Here is a 21,681-nt window from a genome sequence, read left to right on the forward strand (position 1 = left end):
CCATATACCTATAAAATTAAGCATCCATTAAGATTAAGTTAAGATTTAAGTTAGATTAATAATTTATTATTCTAAAAAATTTTTTACATATTGCATAATATAAATAATACCTTCTCACATGAACTTAATATTTTTTTTAATGTGATTCAAATTCAAAATTAATTGTGCATTTGATTTTCTTTGTATCAGTAATTTTTTTAGTTCACTAGATGAGTTAGCAATCGTATCAATCAACTCATCTGAGTCAATCAAAATATCCTTTTCAATGGACATTAGCATTAATGGTACATTGGTTATTCCGTCTGGAGGTCGAAAACTATCTACTATTTATGATAACAATAATCACTCACACAGATAACAAAAGTTATCACATAAATACATAATAATATTATTAATAATAATATTCATTAACCAATATTTATATTTCTGAGTACGATCGGGGGTGGGGGCCCCCCAACACAAATACGGCCGAGGGCCCCGGACGCGTTTGCGGCCCAGCGGCCATGGCCAGGCCGACACTGGTCTCTACCCACTGTGCAATATTCGGTCACATAAACGTTTCAGAGACGTTTCAAATTAACTTGTAACATCGCGTTTATTGTTACTTTTACGTTGCGCCGATGTTGTGGTAACTGCCGTTGTCCAAATTAGATGACGTTTCATATGAGTTGTATTGACGTTTACATTTCATATCTTGTAACATCGTATCAACATCCCTGAGATGTCATAAATAAAACGTTCTAGAAGCATCTATTTTACATTTAGTAGATGTTACATAGATGTTATCAATACGAGATCGATTGTAGTAAAACGAGAAAAAAGTGTAAAAATAATCAGTCCGATCATGGTATCGAACCCTAAGCACGAAACATCATTATTTAACCTACCTAACTGGGAAACGCCTTATCCTACCTAACTATATGACTGCCTATTGGAATTAATGTGTATATAGGCGTATATGTTGCATTCATAAAACATTGTATGCACATCGATCGTCAGTTCGCGGACGGTACGGTAAATAATTAAAGACGTCACGACGATAACGGTTGACTTCGATACGGTTTGTCATTTGAAAAGCCATAATACCGAAAATTGAAATACCCAAGTATCGAAGTCTGAATTGTTGAATTGTTTGTATAGAGTGGGTATTGGGTACCACCCATATATCTATATATTATATACAAGCACGCAGTGACGGTGGTGATGTGTGAATCCGTGTGCGGTATCTATATACGGTACGTTATAATATATTGAAACACTGCAAAAGGTTAAACTTTGTTCGGGTAAACATTGACGAATTCCGGAGATGGATATCGCAAGCTCAGCGGTTTCCCTCGGAGCTGTTCAATAGTTTAGGTAACACTCGGCAGACTGCAAGCGCATGCGCCGTGTGAGACTATAATGTTCGGCGCGAGACAAATAATAATAATAATAATATTATATTATAATGTATTATGAATTATGGCGACCACCATAATGTGTGCCGTGACGGCCAATAGTTGACATAACACACAACCATTTCATGGTTTGAGGATTTTTTTTTATACAATTACACCAACAGAATAGAATACCTACTATTATTAAATTAATATTACCTAATTTCAGATTCTGAGCGGAGCGGCGATGAATGTATTGATTCTACAATGATATTGTGTGTATTTTATTTTTATTTTTTTTTCATTTTTGTGTGTGCCATCACGGTTTGGGGCAGTAAAAGTGCCTCGACTTTCTCCGACAGCAACTTTTCCGATAGGAAAGTGAATCTAGTTGGTGCGTTCGGGAGGTCAAAATTATAAATTCTGAATAGTTTTCAAAAGCGACTGGAAAAACAATCAAAATATTAAGGAAAACCGGGAATTTTTACGCAAAAGCGGTTTTCCAAAAAATGGATTTCGGTTTTTAGTGTAACTCAAACAAAAATGAAGGTAGATACATGAAATTATCACTAAATGTTTGAGAAAGCATTTTCTATACACCATAAAATTTTACAAAATATTTTGATTTGTGTTGAATTATTTAGGTATAGGCATATGCAATTTTCGATTATTATTTGTTTTTTTAAACTAAAGTCGATAAAAAATTTTTGCCCGGTCAAAAAACTTGTAAATGTAATACAATGTTCCTTGTAAGTTTTTGATAATGGAAATTAAAAAAAAAGTTGAACGTAAATACACAATATTTTTTTTTTGAGCGTTTAAACTAAGAATTTTGACAAAATTCTTAAAAATTAGCGAATTATTTTGAGTGAGAAATTCATAGAAATTTTTCTTTTTGTGAACAAGACTCCTTATAAGTTTGTCTACCTTTATCAAAAAAAAAAAAAATTTCCACCGAAAAGTCAAATTAAATTTTTATGAGCGTTTGAAGTTGAAAGTTTTACAATATTGGATATTCACTTGATTTTTTTTATCAGGTTAATAGGCTTAACTTCTGAGGTTATTAGCATTTAGCCTGTAATAATTGCAAAGCATTTGACTTAAAAATGTGGGAAAACTCTATGGTTAACACAACAAGGAGTATATGAAATATATTATATACAAGTGTTTTTGTTTTTGTACATTAATTTCGTTAAGCCTATGTTTTTGAAAAAATTGTATTTATTTTTGGAGTTCTCTTCACCAAATGCTTGTTGCATCGTTGATGGATTTCTGAGAAATTGTCTGGAGCTGTTGAACTGTAGGCATTCTAGTGTGATGTGTTCGACCGTCAGTTCTTTGTCACAGAGTTCACAGGTCGGGCAGTCTTCTTTAGTTATAAGGTGCAAGTGTGTTAGACGGAAGTGTCCAATACTCCAACCCGAGGCCTTGTGGTAACTACTTCTTCATGCCTGGATGCGGGTGATGGGTCGATTTGATTCCCTTAAGTTTGTTTGTATTCGGGGTCGCCTCCCACGTGTCTTGCCAGTGGCTTTTTGTTAGATTATTGATTTTCACGAGTGCGTCTTGAAATGTTATTTTGTTTATTGTTACCGGGCTGAGTGATGCCATTGCTTCGTTAGCTGCCTTATCAGCAGGTTCGTTGCTTTTTTTTTCTTGAGTGTGTTAATTTTTCTTGAATGGCTTGAATGATTTCATTTTTGGGGTAAAGATTTTCGAGAGCAAAGAATGCACTAAGAAAGTCACCGATAGTAAGTTTTTCTTCGGACACTAAGGTCGTTGCGTGTAAGATTGCTTTATGGATCGGCTTGGCTTTCAGCGGAGAAAACTCTGGTTTCAGGAGGAGGTTTGAACATAGAGTATTTTAAATAAACCCACCTTAAAACAAAACTTTATACGAGTACAGTGTCTTGAACAGATACACATTTTCAAATCCACAACATTGGATATTCACTAGATTTCTCATGTTGCGATTTTATTATTTTATTGTAGGTAATTCAAAAACGAATAACTGTTAATACTTGAAATGTACACCATATGTTTATTCTATCAATTCAAATATTTGATTCAATTTTCAAAATATTTTGACTCACTTTGATCTGTTTACGGACATTTTCAGGTTTTTTTTATGAATTATCAATAACATTTTATCGAGTGGGTCAAAAGCTGGAAAATTTAATACAAGGCTGGTATGTATTTGAAATATTAGTTGAAAAATATTAAAAATACATAGGTACCTTTTTTTTACCAACATTGAAAGTTCAAATTTTGACAAAATTTATATCATTTAAATCGGGGTGAGTTAGTTTTGTGGCTTGAAATTTTAACACAAGCCATTACAAGGTTCATTTTGCTCAGTCTTTACTCTTTAAGTATCCACACTTCCACAGTCCATATTAATTTAATTTTAAATTCTTAAAAAACAAGCATTTTAAAATACTAATAAATTGTTTATTTTTTTATTTCCATTAAATCCATACCTAATTGATTGCCGATGTATAATAATATTAGTAAATATTAACATTGACATTACTAAAATGAACTCTAAACTGTCTTAAAAGTCGATTTGCATAACAATAATGTTTAAAAAATAAGATATTATAATATGGCCATCGTGTAATATTGTAATGTGACGCCCAAGAGTGTATTACTTGTATATTTCACCTTTAATACCTAATACCTATGTCCTATAATATATTATAATATATGGCTATATTAATTGTGAGCATCATTTTATTGCCAAATATATTTGTACTGTCGCTTTCTGTGATGCCTATTAAAATAATATTATGTCTATCGAATCTATTGCTCAAGTGCTCAACTATATAGATAACAACTTTTGTTGAGATATTCTAATCCCTCTCCTAGCCTGCTCCCCATTTCACCTATAGGTATAAAGTGTCAAAAATTACGTGATTTTAATTTATCGATTTTTTTTCTCCTAATACTAATACATTTATTGTTATTTATCGCGTATTCGAGCATTCGCACATTTCTTAGTTTTGGCGAAGAACTGGAAATAAAGTCGTTACAATTCTTATCGTATTTTTATAGATCGATCGGTACTGTTGGATTGAAAATAGGTCTACTTAGCCGTTACGGTCCGTTTGCAATCCCCTTAAAACGTTTGAGTTTGCAGATAAGATTGATTGAGCGAATGAGCCATACGTGACTTGTAATTACCGACGACAGTCGACTTGTGTGATTTATCCGACCGTGAACCATCGTCGATTTGATTGTTTACGTTTTAAAGTTTTATACTTTACCTACCGATACATCACTGTTAACATTGCGTAGGTATTTACATTAAAGACGAATGTGACGTGAAACGAAATAGATAAACAAAACGAACGACGAGGGCAAAATTCCGAACCGCGAAGATATCACCTATATTATGCAGGGAATTTAGTATGATTTATTTTTCAGATCTAATCGATGTCTCATTAGGAACAATACAAGGACAATGTTAAAAGACAAAAATTCTTCGACTACGATGCGTTGTTTTATTCGGTGTTATACGCACCATACTCAGTGCAGGTTTTTTTTCGCACTGCAGTGTAGGCCCGGAGGCCTGGTTTGCAAGCCTATTCGGCAGGATTTCTAATCGGGCACCCGTAGGTTATTTCCGCCATGCCCGTTCGGCGGACGCGTGGCACATGTGCGACACACTATAGCAGACTTATCAGAATGAAAGATATGACGTGGACACGTTGCAAGGGTAGGTATACACTATATGTACAGTACACAGTTATTATATTATAACACTATGGCGTATAACCTAATATGTTGGTTCAGAACGCGCAGAACTCTGGAAAGTTCGGAGAAAATTAATACTTTCCGAACGACGTGCAATCCTCCCACACAGATCGTCCGCGTGCTTTTCGAGTCATCTCTTTATTGTCTTCTATGCACGCGCGTCCACGTCGCCGCCGACGCGTTATTGCGGGAGATCAATATTGATAATATGCGCTATTGATCCCATTAGTACATATATATATATATATATACATATATGTATGTATAATAAATTGCTCGAGGTTTTTGTCCCCCCCCCCGGTGGTATTGCTTGTGTTGCGGGCGCCCGTGTGACGGCTTCAGACCGTATATAATATGTATATATATATACATTTACAATGTAATCCGGGTGTACAATACAGTATGCATACATGGTGTATACGATAATAATATATTTTGCAGCGAAAACCGTTCTGGACGTCTGTCCGTAAATCCGTCATCAGAATATTATAACGTCCGGTATGTACTTTTATACGTTACAGTTTACTTACCTATGCGCCGCACTTATTCGACTACGACATAAAAGTAATTATATTTGTATACATTATTGCAGGGTTGGGAAAGTTCCTATAAAAAAGGAGCCCGTTCCCGTTCCTCGTTCCTGTCGCGAAAAAAGAACGCGTTCCCGTTGCTTTACACATTTTTTGCGATTTAAGTGATGGTCAATGGTGTTTTTTGCTAACAGTTTTTAAGTCGGAAATAATCGGACCGAGAGAGTTAACCGATTATTTCTGACTTACAAACTGTTAGCAAAAAACACCATTGACCACCACTCAAATCGGTTAACTCACTCCTTTCTGAGGAGCACCGATTTTTAACAAAAATGATTTGTCTTAGGTTTATTTGTCGTAATTCAAAAGAGTTGTATAGCGTAGACTTGAAACTTTCCCCAGTAAAAAGTTTATTGTTTTGACTAAAAATGCGCTCCTTCGCTGAGAATTGTTTATTATTTAATAATCAATATAAAATATAAATATATAATGTGATAATGTGAAGTACGAACACTGTCTATACTCTATATGTCTATATAAATATAAATATTGCATTATTGCATATTATACACTCAGAAAAAAACATTTCTTAAAATCTAAATTTGTATTACATTGATTTCTTAATATTCGAGTTTCCTTCAATTAATTATGAATTTCATTAAAATCATTAGTTTATAATCAACTATATAAGAATTATTTCAAATTAATGAAAGAAAAAATTGAATAAATCGCAAAACAATTATACACAACATCAGCTAATACATAATACAATAACGCAGAAAATAATAAAAAATTATGCAGGTGGCCAAAATTCTGCTATGTCCTTCAAAATGTCATTAAATGTTTAATTTACTTCACCACATAAAGTCTGACAAATAAAAATCTAGAAAGTTTCTCTTGGTCCCTCTTCGTTTCTTGTTGCCCCATTTAGCACTTCCCCACATCCTCTCAACATTCTGCGTGTGAGCTCCACTTATAGGATCTACAAAGTTATACTTGTGGTTTACTGTTGAGTGCTTAATTTTGTATTATGTTCTGCATTATTATATGTTGTGTATAATTTTTTTTTTGCGATTTATTTATAAATACCGAATGAATGTGTGATAAATTATTTTCTTACTTTTTTTATGAATTTATATTGATATGAATATTTTTTATAATTAAATATTAAATTATTGATTATTGAATAGAATATCGAAAACACGAAATATTTAAGTGGCGGGCGTCAACTATACCTGAGTGGCGGGGGGATTATTTTCTTGGCGGGGGTCTACTAGACCAGTACCGAATCGTATAACACTTCGAGAAAAAAAACGCAAGTCATCAAAATCCTAGATCTAATAATAACTTATTTTATTTCATTATTGCACTACAGATATAATTATAATGGGTATAAGTACCATCTTGTATGTTGCGTATAAATGTTCTCAATGATCCGAAGAATAAAATGTGTGCGACCAATGTGTCAATGTGACGAATTTGATACGCTACCAAATTTATGTGACCATGCAATTTAATGTATATTATATATTCTTACTGTATGGTGTACCGTGACGCGTGTGTATAAGTGACGACAGCAGAGGGCTAGAAAGAAGACATAATTCACCGATGAGAGTACTTGTAAATATTGTGTAATATTAAATATTAATAATCACATTACACCTTATTATAATAATATACGACAAAACATTCGACAGTATATCTATAGGCTGCACGAATATACATTATAGTGGATTATACCCTCCGAATCCGGTTGTTGTTTAGTCGTTTTGTTTATATGACATTATAATGTATTTTACAAATATACGCATATTCGTTAAAACGTAAACAACCCTTAACCCACGTCCCATAAGTGTCGTAAACAGAACCATTTGGACGGTTTATGTTTCAGTTATAAATATTCTCGGTAAATATAATATATTGATGTACAACAACTGAACAACACTACGATGCGATGGTATATATTATATTACTATAATGTCAACGAACGTGCGAACTCTTTTACTGCGAAACACTATTATAAATTAGATTCAATATTTTGAAATACAATTTTTTAAAAAAAATGCTGTACCTTAAATTAGACAGATTTTCCTGCAATAATTTTGAACAAAAACCTCGCACAGTAAAAAGGTAAGGTGCTGCCATTAAAGTTCGTACGCTGAGTGGTCACAATCTTATTACGTTTAAAGACTTAAATGTATTTATTTTGAGAAAAACGCATTGAATGAAATTATATTGTGCTTCGGTAAATTTATATTTTGATTTAATACCACTAATACCTATTGTGAAGGTTAACTATATGTACACACAACACACCTAATCTGAACGCATGTTATTATTGCATTTTTCGCTTAAACGTATTTGCAAATTATATTTGTCTGATAACATTCATAATGTAATATACCACATTTTAAGATTTTTAAAATAATTTCATTCGAAAACCGTATTGTTTTACGATATATTTAATATGGTATTTTTTAACGGTAAACGGGTTTTGAGTTTCAAAACGTTACATATAGACGCGAATAAACGTTTAGTGTTATTCCGTCGAGGCTGTTGCGGAATGGATCCGAGAAAAAAATGTCAAATCCTTTACTTATTATTTTCGAGCAAAGTGCAGACGGAAACCATTTCAGGAAATGTCACGTTAAGCTCTAGCTGAGCCTAGCAAATCTAACATTATTGTACCTTTTTTTCCCCACAGGGTCGGTCATCATAATATTGTTTGAAGGGTTTAAGGGGATCTTTTCGTGTGCTAGTAATACATTTATATAATATTATTATTCGTATGCCCCTATGAGGTTTATACAAGAGAGTTTCTATAGGCGGATGATGAATCCTATAAATGGATTCCAGTAAAATATACATCATTCAAACTACTACAAAACTGTATGATAATAATAAAATATTATTGAAAACGACACCTAAGTGCGGTCGGAAATATTTATACAATACAATTTTTTTTCTTTATTTATGATGTTATGATTCAGTATTAATGATACACATAAAAGGTACAATATATAATAGTAATAATACAGCAATACCTATCTATATAACTATAAGTAATGTGTATTTCATAGCATGTGTTTTCATGTTGTTCTGCATTGGTCAGTGTGGGTACCTCAGAATATCTTACCGTGCGATGGGATACAATTTTTCTCAAAGGATTACAACTATATAGGTAGACGAAACGGTCAACAATATAAGATCGCTAGACAATAGTGAATCACACACAAAAACCCACTAAATTATTTATGAAAAATACAATAAAAAAAATAATTTATCTATATTTGTATCATAAGCAATAACATAGTAATAAGTATGTACCTTCCTAAGTAATGATAATTATAATAATAATTGTGCATGAAGTTCAATGCGGCCACCAGTCTCGTTCGAGTATGCACATGGCAATAACTCAATAACATAATAAAATTCACTATACGAATTTTACGACAACTTACTTATTCCTTTGAACAAATTTAAGTTAGTTAACGTCGTCTGATTTTTATTCTGGAAAAAATATTTGAATTCGGCTTTTTTTTTTTTTTTGAAAAATGTCTGTAGGTCGTAAGAAACACTTTCCGTTTTTTATTTTAATTCCAATTTTAATTATGATTTGAAAAAGTTCATACTTTCAAATTGTCAACAATAGTTTACAATAATATAAAATTTATTTTTTACAAAATGTTCCTCGAGATCTATGTAGACAATTTTCTGTTGAGTTATTTTTTTTCCGAATAAAAATCGGACAACTTAAACTAACTTAACGTTGTCAAAACTAAAGGTCTTTTGAGCTAAAAATGACGAAAGTAGCTACTAGCTAGGCCCCTTAATATCAATTACCATAATTTTTGAATCATCATACATCAATCATAGCTCCCATAGACCTATTACTATATGGACATAACGATATTATCCTAAGTAATTAGTACAAAAAATTTAACAACTCAAAAACGGCTAGTTAAAATTTCAATAACAATTTACTTTTTAATTCGAAAAGAGGGGTATTTATCTGAAAAAAAGATTTTATCATCAAAATTAGACACCCTTTAAACAGTATGAAAATCTAAGTATTTTAAAATATGCCCCTTAACTCTGTATGTAGGTATAGATGCATACAATTTCTAAAAATTGGAATTTTAATAAATGCGTTATTAAAGGAATTATGGGATGAGAGTGCTTGGCGAATGACATTATTTTTGTATAATGTAGCTAGTGACTTTTTAGGTCGGTTTTTGTATAGCTGTCTTAAAATAACATTTAAAATAATATAAAATAATAATAAGCAAATAAGGAAGCACATAGGTAAATGTATGAATATAACTACCATTTATTATTGTCGTTGCAGTTCAAGCTCTAATAATGTTGAAAATTGCATTATATTTTATTTGTGTATACCTATTACCTATGATTGCGTAGTAGTGAACCATGTGCGCCTAGACCCAGACAAAAAAAACTATGTGTTTAAATAATATTGTGATTTTAAATTTAATAGTATTATGATGGACAATAAACAACAGCAGTATTATACATTTATACGAATAATTTACCTATATTATACACTAAGGTACAAATATACAATATTTATTACACTGTAAGCCCTGCAGCATATTACTCGTAGATATTATTATTACTTACACGTGTGCGAAACAAAAACATTTTGTAACATTTAAATGTCCCTTCCCCTAGATGCCATATAGTTGTATATTTGCTTAAACAAAACAAATCTAGTGAAAATATTCATTTTTGTGAAAAAACAAATAACTCGTTGTTGTTTACCATAAACTATTTATTCAGATGCATCTTGACGGCTATACATAAGTCGAACATTTAAAAAAAAAACAATGAAAAATTGAATTTCGTTATGTTTATGTGTATTTTCTTGTACATGGGAAGAACAATAGAATTTCTGTTTTTCATTTTAAAATGGTTACGGTATATTATACGATAGGTATACTTTGGTAGCTATATAAATTGGGCATCGTGTATGAAATCGGTAAAACGCGATTGCGTACGGTCTTTATCTGCAACTTTGCACTGCACTGTTGCCATTTGCTTTGAACTTATAGAACAGGGCTGGCCAAACTTTTTTTGGTCACGATCTACTAAAAATATACTTCACCTTTGAGGATTGACATATTAATCAACTTATTGATGGACTATAATTATTGAAACATAGAGGGCGTGGCCCTAAAAATAAATTCTAATATGATCGACTTTGAAATTGTCCGACTCCCCAATGAGAAGCTATCCAATTTTTCCAAAATTATCAGAACATTTTGCAAATAGGTTTTTCAAGTTAGCATACGATTTTTTTTAATTTTCAAATAAAAATTTAAAATCGATGTAACTCCCTGATTAAAGCATATTTTGCGAGTATAAAATGTCGTGATCTCAAAATATGAATGAGAATTTTTAAATTAACAACTATCATTGTTTTAAAACATTATTGGTTATAAATATCCAATGTCCAAACACTATGTATAACACACATTCTAAAAATGACCATGCAATGCAAAACCAGCGAAAAATTACAATTTTTTTATACTAATTGTATATAATAGTTACACTGCCTATGCAATTTTTTCCCATCCTTTAAAGTTAAACAACTTGAAAAAAACACTGGGCACATAAATTGTATTTTTATACCCTAGAAATGTAATTTCTCAAGACTCAGTTGTGCCTACTGCCTATATATACCTACACTTTAATACAGTAGTAATACCTAATTATCCCTATAAGTATCCCTTATTAAACTAAAACGTTGGTATAGGTACGTGTAAATTATTTAAAATGCTAGAAAAATATTACCTATATTTACAATATGATCATTATGTGCTATACCTACTGTTATGTGTAATGTGTATAAAATCCATCGAAATACACGTTAAACACATATTCCGATATCCGTCTATATATACATACACCCACGACTTACAACTAGCGCTATATATTACATAAGAGGCGTTTGCTATTTCCTGCACTAGATGGATGTCTAACTTAAAATATTTTAGGTAGGAACCCGATACGTAATTGTTGAATGCTTGTATGTAAGTATGTTATATCATGATTTTGATTTCGGAGAGATGAATGTACTGATTTTACAATGTGTTTTTCGGAGTTTGTCGATTGCGTCCCAGATGCAGGTAAACGTTTTTTCTTCTGTTTTATCTGTCATCACATTTTGGGGCAGTAAACGTGCTTCGATTTTCTTCAACGGAATCTTTTCTGGTAGGAAAGTGAATCTAGTTGGTACTTTATGGGGTTAAAAGTAAAATATTCCTAATATTTTTTAAAATTGGCAGGAAACACTAACAAATATTAAGGAAAAACAGGAATTTTTAAGGAATATCGGTTTTCAACAAAATCAATTTTGATGTAACTATTAAAAAAATACTGCCGATACATGAAATTTCACTGAATGTTTCATCTGCATAACCTCTATACCATACAGTTTTCAAAATATTTTGATTTGATTTAAGATGTTTATGTACATTTTCATTTTTTCATTTTTTTTTCTATAAATGTCAATAAAATTTTTACTGCTGACTGGACTAATAGTTTGACATTAGCTTAAAATTAGTTTCAGTGTGTGATGACATTGTGATATGATATTACGTGGCTTAAATTTGTTGAGTCAAAAAGCAATACAAGTCTCCTGATAAATTATTACAATATCAGTTGAAAAATATTAAAATTATATTGGTACAATTTTGTTTTATAAGGATGAAAGTTCAAATTTTAATAAAATTTATCAAATTGAAAATGTAAAAATTATTATGTAGCTAAATATTTATAATACGTTAAACTTTTAAAACTTTTATAGCTAAGAATCAAAACTTTAAAACAAAGTTGCCCACAAGTAGTAAATTCTGTAACCAAAAAAATATAAAAGCACAGTTTTTTTTTATAATTACTTTATATTTGAATTTGGACAGAACTATGTATTGTTGAATAATGATGTAAATTATTTTGTTGTAATTTAAAAATATTATTCATGAGTAGATTGCAAGTGTGTATAGCGTATATTTTAATATTAGTGTACATCAGAGAAGTACCCGTTTATTATTTACATTATTGTGTATTTATATAATTCACCTACTAATTATTATCACTATCCCAATTTTCACGTATAATTTATAATCGTATTATTATTATCATTACATCATATTGAATGACTTGAAGGGTCTAATCATCGCTACAACTTTCAATATCACGCACATTGTATTTAATATTACCAATTTAATAAAAAAAAAACCGAAAATCTAGGTACACAAGACATAGATATAGCATGCAGTATTAGGCGTACCTAATTTTAAATACATTTTAAATAAAAAATCGTTATACCTATAGTTGTAATACTCACGTAGAAAAATATGCACAGATCTGACGTGTCTCGTGACTGTCGAGGAGTTGAAAAAATACAACCGACAACGGTTTATACCAGGGGTCTCAAACTCAAATTACCTACGGGCCATATATATTTACTTCACAGGTTTGCGGGCCAAACACTTTTTTTTACTCAGTTTAATAATAAATCTAAAATAAACAAAATAAATTAAGGAAAGATGTAATTATTTTATTGATTATAATTCTAACAAAGATGTACATTGTACAGTGTCTTGATTTTTTGTTTAGTAGTAATAATAGTTTCTTTTTATTTTCGAGCTGCACTTGATACTTGACATCTCTTATTTTGTACCAAACTGTCTATATTTGCACAAGAACTTCTGGATGCCAAATGTAGAACAGATTGCAATTTTAAATTGGAAATTTGATTGCGGCTTTTTGATTTATTCAACTTCATGAGGGAAAATAATTGTTCACATACATACGTGCTACCAAACATGGATAATATGTAACAAAAATGTTTTTGCAGTTTTGGATAATTGTTTTCAAGGTATTTAAACAATTCAGGAATTCCAACAGTTTCAAATTTTGTTTTTAAATTAGTATTACATTGCAAATCTATTAATTCTAGTTGGAGATCTTCCCTTACATTTTCAACATTTATGGAAAATGGCTCACTAAAAAGTAAAAAATCGTCTTTATACTTTTGGAAATCTACAAATCTACACTGAAATTCGTCTTTTAGTAATAAAATATGTGAAATAAATTTTTTTCCATCATTATTTTCTGTAGATACCTGTTTTAATGTAGGAAAGTGTACCAAATTATTTGATACAAGTTGAGTTTCCCATAATTTAAGTTTCATAGTAAATGATTGAATCGAATCGCACATATTTGTGATAACTTTATTTTTTCCTTGTAATTGTACGTTAAGAACATTTAGGTGTGTAGTAATATCAACAAGGAAAGCTAAATCTTTAATCCAATCAATATTATTCAGTTCCGAAACAATTTTATTTTTAGATATCATAAAACAATTAATTTCTTTTAATAAATTGAAAAATCTTTGTAGCACTGCTCCACGACTAAGCCATCTCACTTCACTATGATATATCAAACAACCATACTGAGCATCCATTTCCTCAAGTAGTGCACTAAATTGTCTATTATTCAATGCATGAGATCTAATCCAATTAACAGTTTTAATGACTATATTCATAACATGTTCCATTTTCAATTTTTTCGAACATAAGGATTCTTGGTGAATGATGCAGTGAAAACTTTTCAATTCTACACCATAAGTCAAGGCTTTTGATTTTAGTCTAGAAACCAATCCCGCTTTTACACCTAACATTGCGGGAGCACCATCAGTAGTTATACTTGAAAATGTTTTCCAATCTACTTCTAATTCATTAAGACATTTCTCCACACAATTATATAAATCACTTCCTGTTGTAGTGTCAGTCATAGGAATTAAATCTAAGAGCTCTTCTGTTACATCAAAATTATCAAAAACTCCACGGATAAAAATAGCCAACTGTGCTGTATTTGTAATATCGGTACTTTCATCAATAGCAATAGAAAAATTTAAAAAATTCTTACTTTTTTCATGTAATTGTTGTTTAACATTACTTGCCATTTCTTCAATTCTTTGAGCAATAGTATTTCCACTTAAACTTATATTTAAAAATGCTTGTTTTTTTTCGGGACATATAACTTCCACCGCACTAACAATACACTCTTTAATGAACTCGCCATCACTAAACGGTTTTGAAGCACGAGCAATTTTTTCTGCTATGATATAACTACATTTAACTGATTCGATATTTTCTTTTCTTATATTATCAAACAATTTTGTTTGATGTAAAAGACTTTTTTTTAATTCTTCAAATTTTTCTTCACGTAACTTTCCAACAAATTTATCGTAAATCTTACCATGATTAGTGTCGTAATGTCTTTTAATGTTATACTCTTTGATGACTGATACACTTTGTTTACATATTAAACATATAGGAACAGAATTACAACTGGTAAAAAAATATGCATAGCCCCATTTTTCTTGAAAAATACGTCCTTCTTGACCGATTTTACGTTTAACACTTGACATTTTATTGAACGAGTAGCGCACACAAACTACATTCACGAACTGAGTATAATAAGAACCCGTACCTACACGTAATACACGTTAAATAATAACACTTATCTTAATAGATTATTTTTATCGCATTGTGCTTATCATGATCGAATTAAATTATTTTGGGAAATTCCTATTACGAATGTATAAAACAAAAAAATCAAACAATTTTTGAAGAAATAAATATTTATTGCGGGCCACATCAAAAGGGGTTGCGGGCCGCATGTGGCCCGCGGGCCGCGTGTTTGAGACCACTGGTTTATACGGAAGACGCGACGAAGACGATGAATACTGATTAGTGGATGACTGACGAGTGACGAGTAACGATCGCGTCGCTGTGTCAGACGTCAGTTTTAGCACTGAACTACTGCAGTACAAGAGTATGGACTACTGAAGAGAGGAGAGTGTTGACATTAGCTGTCTATTATAGTGTACGATTAATAACTATTTTGGTGGTAGTAATAATAATAATGATATCGTAATTATGTTATTGTTAATTTGTTACCACTACACGCCCTCCCAATCAACGGTTTTAAATATTATAGCTGCAACTTGCAAGCCCTAGACCATGGTCAATATATTAAAATAATAATACCGGAAGGCCGGTATCGGAAATTCCGGAAATTATAATTTAATTCCCATAAATTACAAAGGCGTAACATACCAAATTTGAGCTCAGCAGTTCACGTTTTATGCCGTTACCTTAAGAATTAGAGTGAATCGACCTATTTTGAACCTTGATGGTAAGAACTTTATCTGTGTATTGTTGGAAGTTTTTTTACGATAGTTCAGTTTTTAAGTGAGGTATGCTTTGATAATAAATGTACATTTAAAATGCTCATAACTCATTTAAAAAATGAACTATCGTAAAAAAACTTCCATCAAAACACAGGTTAAGTTCTTACCATCGAGTTTCATAATAGGTCGTTTCACTCTAATTTTTAAGCCAAGGGCATAAAACGTATTATCAAACGATTTACCTTAAGATTATTATGTATTTAATTTAATAATTATTATTATCATCATCTGTACGTATAATATTTACTATCTCATTATTAGGTAGGTATTATCATATTATTATATTGTATAACTTGAAACTTCTGATCGTCGTTACAACTCGTATCATAATGAGTAATGACTAATGAGTAATGACATAATGCATCACGTAAATTCGTACTTTTCGCAGGTACATCAGATAATAAAATACTAGAAAAAAATTCTAAAATTCTAAGTACAAGAGTATCCGTAGATATAGATAGCACAAAATGAGTATTCGAACTTATGACCGGTTAGGAATAGGTGACTTTATAAAATACATTTAATACAAAAATCACTAGGTACTGTAATACTTACACAGGACAATATTATGCTCAGATCTGCTGCGTCGGACGAATTTTGTATATGCAGTAAGTGGTCGTGTGGCCCGCCGACTGCTCTGCACACTGACAAGTGACAACTGGAGCATTTACTGGACTGCGGCTGAAGAGTGAAAAGTGAAGAGTGTGTTGTACAATAATTGTACGCTGTACAGGCGGCGTAGAGTGTAGACGAATCACGAAAATATATTATTATTATGAGAATAAACGTTTATTTATACGATTAATGACTATTCTTAAGTAATGCGGTGGTGGCAACAATAACACAGAACAAGTCACAGTTCTGTGATAATAATAATAATATTATCGCTGTTGTTATTGTCGCCACAACACGCCCGCCACACCGCCCGGCCGTCCCGCCCAATCAACGATTTACAAAATTAATATTATAATCTAAATTTATGAACAATCATTGTGACTTGTTGTGACTTGGGGCTGCTGGTGCCGGGCAGGCATGTCCTCCGCATGTCCGCAGACATTTCGAATATTATTATGCATTCGCTTGGTGTACGGTCGTACGGACCGCGGAAAGTGGTGTGCTTCGAACAATTATTACAATAACAAACGGCGGGCACGACATTTTTAGTCTATTATTGTCCGGATGTACAAAATATCAACGGGCTGGTTATTGTTTGACGTTTATGTGTTACCCGCCATTGATTATCAACTATGATATGGTTATGCAAAAGTGAATAATTTGAAACGTTTTTTATTGCTCACCGAAAAATAATGTTTCCGACTCCGTAATATTGTATTCTTCGTTTTCACGAAAACCGCCAGTATTCAGTAAATATGCTGTAGTATTATCTGTAATATTATATTAACGTAAATTTATTAATTTTACCTTATTTCTATTGAATTTTTTTTTTTGATTTCTTAATCAGCATGACGTAGAAATTCAAATGCACATAAGTAATAATAAATCCAGGGTGCGTCTTATCTGAAATCAAAAGCATATAATACTATCATAATCAATATCTATAATAAAATATATTTATTTATATTTTTATTTGTTTGAAATATTGAATACAGTTGTAATATTTTATTTTATTTTTATATTTTTTATTTTCGATATCTGTATAATATACATCTGATTACGACAATTCCAATGTTCAAAACTAAAAGTTGACCGATGATATTACTTTATCGTATCGTATTTTATGTCAGCAATATAATTGATATTTATTATAATTATTTTTGGATTATAATATAATATAATCGAAAAAAATATCGAAACAATTGTTGGTATTGCGATATTTTTAATACAATTTATATTATTATTTAATAAAAATAAAAAATCGATAAACTTAAACGATTTCTTGTATAATACGGTGTTCGTCTTATAGCCGTAAAAAATATTGCCCGTTTTAAACACGGCAATGTATGAAAGTAGCGTCGTCTCTAATACTTAAAAACTATGACCATGTTAGACACGGCACTCGTCCTGAACGTAATAATGCCTTAAAAAATAGTCGTCTCCAATAAAGTTGTCATAAAAATAAAAATATTATTAATAGGAGTCTAGAAAAATAAAAGTTACACCAGATATTCTATAATCTATACTATATTGATACACAAGCCCTTTTTTAACCGTACCAATTAACAAGCCTAAATACATAATATGGAAAAAATTAATATCTCATTTAAAAAGTATTGTCAAGTAGAGTTGTACAAAAGAACATATTTGCACAAATGTTGCCCTTAATACAAGTAAAATGATACCGAACTGTGCGTGCAATAAAAAATGCAATACTCTAGAGTCGGTTGAATGTTAGTTTTACATTTAAAATGGTCTTTTTGGTCGAAATTCGGCTAATGAACGATTCATTCTAATAGTAACTAATTCACTAACATTTAATTAGAAATTATGTTTTAGGCTATTTTTTTGTTGATTATCCGCATCCAAATATGGAGAGCAGCTGAACATTAAACTTAAGAATAATCCAAGCATTTCAATCAATTACACTCCATCTGATAATGATTGCAGCTTTCTACGTCTCCAATCAACCTTGACACCCCGATCTACACATAATAGACACCACTGAACCAATTACCTAAATTCCCTAGTTAAAGATCTCAACTTAAATAATATCCACGGAAATCCAACAGGATAATAAGCTCAATGGTGTAGAGAACAGATAAAACCAAATTAATCTCTAATTAATAACACGTAAAAAAAGTGTCACCGCTGGGTGGATTATTTTTATCAGCTAATTCATGCTATACAGTCCGCTTATACACTTTTTGTAGATAAAAAATTAATTTACAGATTATGTATATTATCCTATTTAAAATATAATGAAAAATGATTATTGGAACAGCAATTGGGTACCTATTGATTTTGTAACTTTCTATTATTCACAATTTATTTTTATTTATTAGCACTTATTACTTGAATAAAAAAAAATTAAACTAATGGTTTTGTCAGTTGAGGAAAGATTTGTTACATATTTTGCAATACTGGTTTTATAATGTGATATTTTTTTGGTTTTTATTATCTGAAGACAAAACGTATAAATACATTTTTATTTTTTATATACAGTTTGAATTTAAACTTTAAATTTTATAATTTATATTATACAATATTTTATACTTAATCAATGCTGGGTACTTTTTATAATTATTAGTTCCTACTTTCTTAAATTTGTTAATTTGGTTAGATATTTTTTTTTCTTAGTTTTAAGACTTACAATATTTTATCACAAATTTAATTATTCCATTAGAATCCAGATTCCAAATGGTATTTTTAGCCAAAAGTAAATAATTTCCAGTAATTTTCATTAGCCTCGAGAAAAACCTCAACAAATTAAGTCAAAAAACTTGAAAATTAAATATAAAATTTCTCATAAGACTTAAATAAGTATTAGTACCTAGTTTAAAAAAAAAACAAATGAGCGTCTAAAGTTAGAATTCTGACAACATTTTATTCATATCTAAGATTTGAAAATGTATTACAAGATTCCTTTTAAGTTGTTCTACCTTTCTATAGTTTTAATATTTTGTGATTATTTTTTCTCATACTATTCATATCATAATTATGTTATTTTAATTATTATGAATACTGAAAATAAAAATGAAAAGTATTCTAGCAAACGAATGCGAATTTAATTAGAGGCTCGAATATGGTAATACATTTGAAGCTACAATTATAAAATTGACACTACAGAAAAAAAAATATGAAAAAAACATATACACACACCTATGTGTGGACAAAGAGCATACGGCATATTAGGTCAGTTCTAAACATTTTTATTTTAGAGTGAATTGACAAAACTTAATGGTAAAAACTTAATACAGTGGAATTTTAATTTAAGTTATAATTATGGATACGATTTTTGTATTACGATATTTCACTTTGAAATAATATGTTAATTAAGCGTATGAAAAAGGTCTAAAATGATTAAAAACAAAATGTGTGATTTGTCGAAGAAAACCAGGAGTGATGTTTTCATTATATTATCGCACGACGTTTATTTGGATATGCAATTTAGTTTCATTCATTTTACAATACATATTCCAGTGTTTTGATGATATTTCTAAATATCTGTAAATATACTTTCACATTAACATTATGTATTACTCATGATCAATTAAATTATGTTTGTTATATTATTTTAGATTTGTATTTATGCATACATAGTTATTTTGTTTATGTAATATATTTAGTTACATACATAATATCATCATTATATTCCATCGTTGTCGAAGATGAGCCGATTCCTGAAAAAAAACGATGTTTCGCTATGAATAAAAAAAGGCCATAATGTAGTATTATCACTGACATGTCGACCACAACACTCAATGCGTTAATATCATCAACGTATTTGTGACATATTTCAGACTTCAAACACTAATAAGATATTAAATCCCTAATTTAATTTAAAACTATAACAAACACGTATTATGTTTTGCACTGCAGATATTATTATACGAGTTCCTAATATATTTTCTCCCTGTGGACGCGATTATTAATAACAATTTATATTCATATTCATTCACCACGAATAATCGCATTACTCTATTTGTAATATTCATGATCCTGGACACGAATGGCCATATAGTATATTATGTTAGTTCAACATTTTCCACACTAGTTCACTCCCGACAAACGTCTATAGAGGTCACATCCCATAACGCAATAAATTTCGATTTTTAATTTTTTTTTCTTTTTTTTTTTTAGTTGCGTTGTTTCAGACAGTAATTTCGTTTTGTTTTTATTATTATTATTTTTGTTATTCCGTATATTCCATATGTATTATTTTTTTTTATCTTATGTTTTCACTACTCGGGGCCCGGACAAGTAAATTAGTTTAGGCGTTGCATGTCAGAACACGACAAAGGCGTGGTGGGTCATCCTTTTTTGTGATTAATGATTAGGGACCGTCAACGTTTAAACCACTTGGGCCACAAGGGAAATGCCGATATTGCTCTTTATAAAACACGCTTCAATACCGACAGATATCCAAAACTATTCATTACAGAAGCTTTAAAGTATCCTACTTCTTAGAATTTCATTTCCACTTTCCAATCTTTGGACGCCGGTGTATACATCATAGTATATTACACAGTCCAGCATACTGCTGACGCATACCGCAGAGTGATTATTTCTACAGTGAACATTTCACAAGGTTTTTGATCATCCGAATTTGTATTTCCAACATCAACATTTAATACTCAAAAGTAATGATAATAATATATTGTTGATTTGTCAAAATATATGTTTACATGAAGACTCAACAAAAACTAAAAGTAGATACATCTTATGATGCCGACCCAAAAGCGTAGCTTGTGGTGGTGCAGCAAGTTCGATATACAACACAGTTTAACATAATAAATAGCAATACAATATTTATATAGATTAAACATTAGAAAATAAATTACAATTTCAAGTTTTTTGTGGATTCATAACTCAATATTATTTAGATTTAGATCTTTTAAATACTTTTTATAAAAGTACTTATCACTGTATAATGTTAAATTAATATTAAGCATAATACCAAGACGAATACCAACATTATGTATAACCATTTTCCTACCACATTTTTTATAAGCTACAGGTACATTCAGATTTACAGACTGTTTTAGACTTGTTTGGTAGTTTTGCGATGAGGAATAATATTTTAAGTCTAAATTATAAAAGTACTAACTAGATTCACTTT

At 30.6% G+C, this 21,681-nt stretch overlaps 1 long non-coding RNA gene across 1 annotated transcript in view; it reads right to left on the bottom strand.

The window, feature by feature from the left end:
• LOC111041676 overlaps nucleotides 1–17,459 on the bottom strand; it is a 27,637-nt gene extending 10,178 nt beyond the window's left edge. The window contains exon 1 of the long non-coding RNA XR_002605352.1: nucleotides 16,500–17,459. This is a non-coding gene — a long non-coding RNA (uncharacterized LOC111041676). The remainder of the gene's footprint in view (nucleotides 1–16,499) is intronic.
• Between the last annotated feature and the right edge of the window lie 4,222 nt (nucleotides 17,460–21,681).

Source organism: Myzus persicae, unplaced genomic scaffold (assembly GCF_001856785.1).
Source record: "Myzus persicae strain clone G006 unplaced genomic scaffold, MPER_G0061.0, whole genome shotgun sequence".
NCBI classification, from domain to species: Eukaryota; Metazoa; Arthropoda; class Insecta; order Hemiptera; family Aphididae; genus Myzus; species Myzus persicae.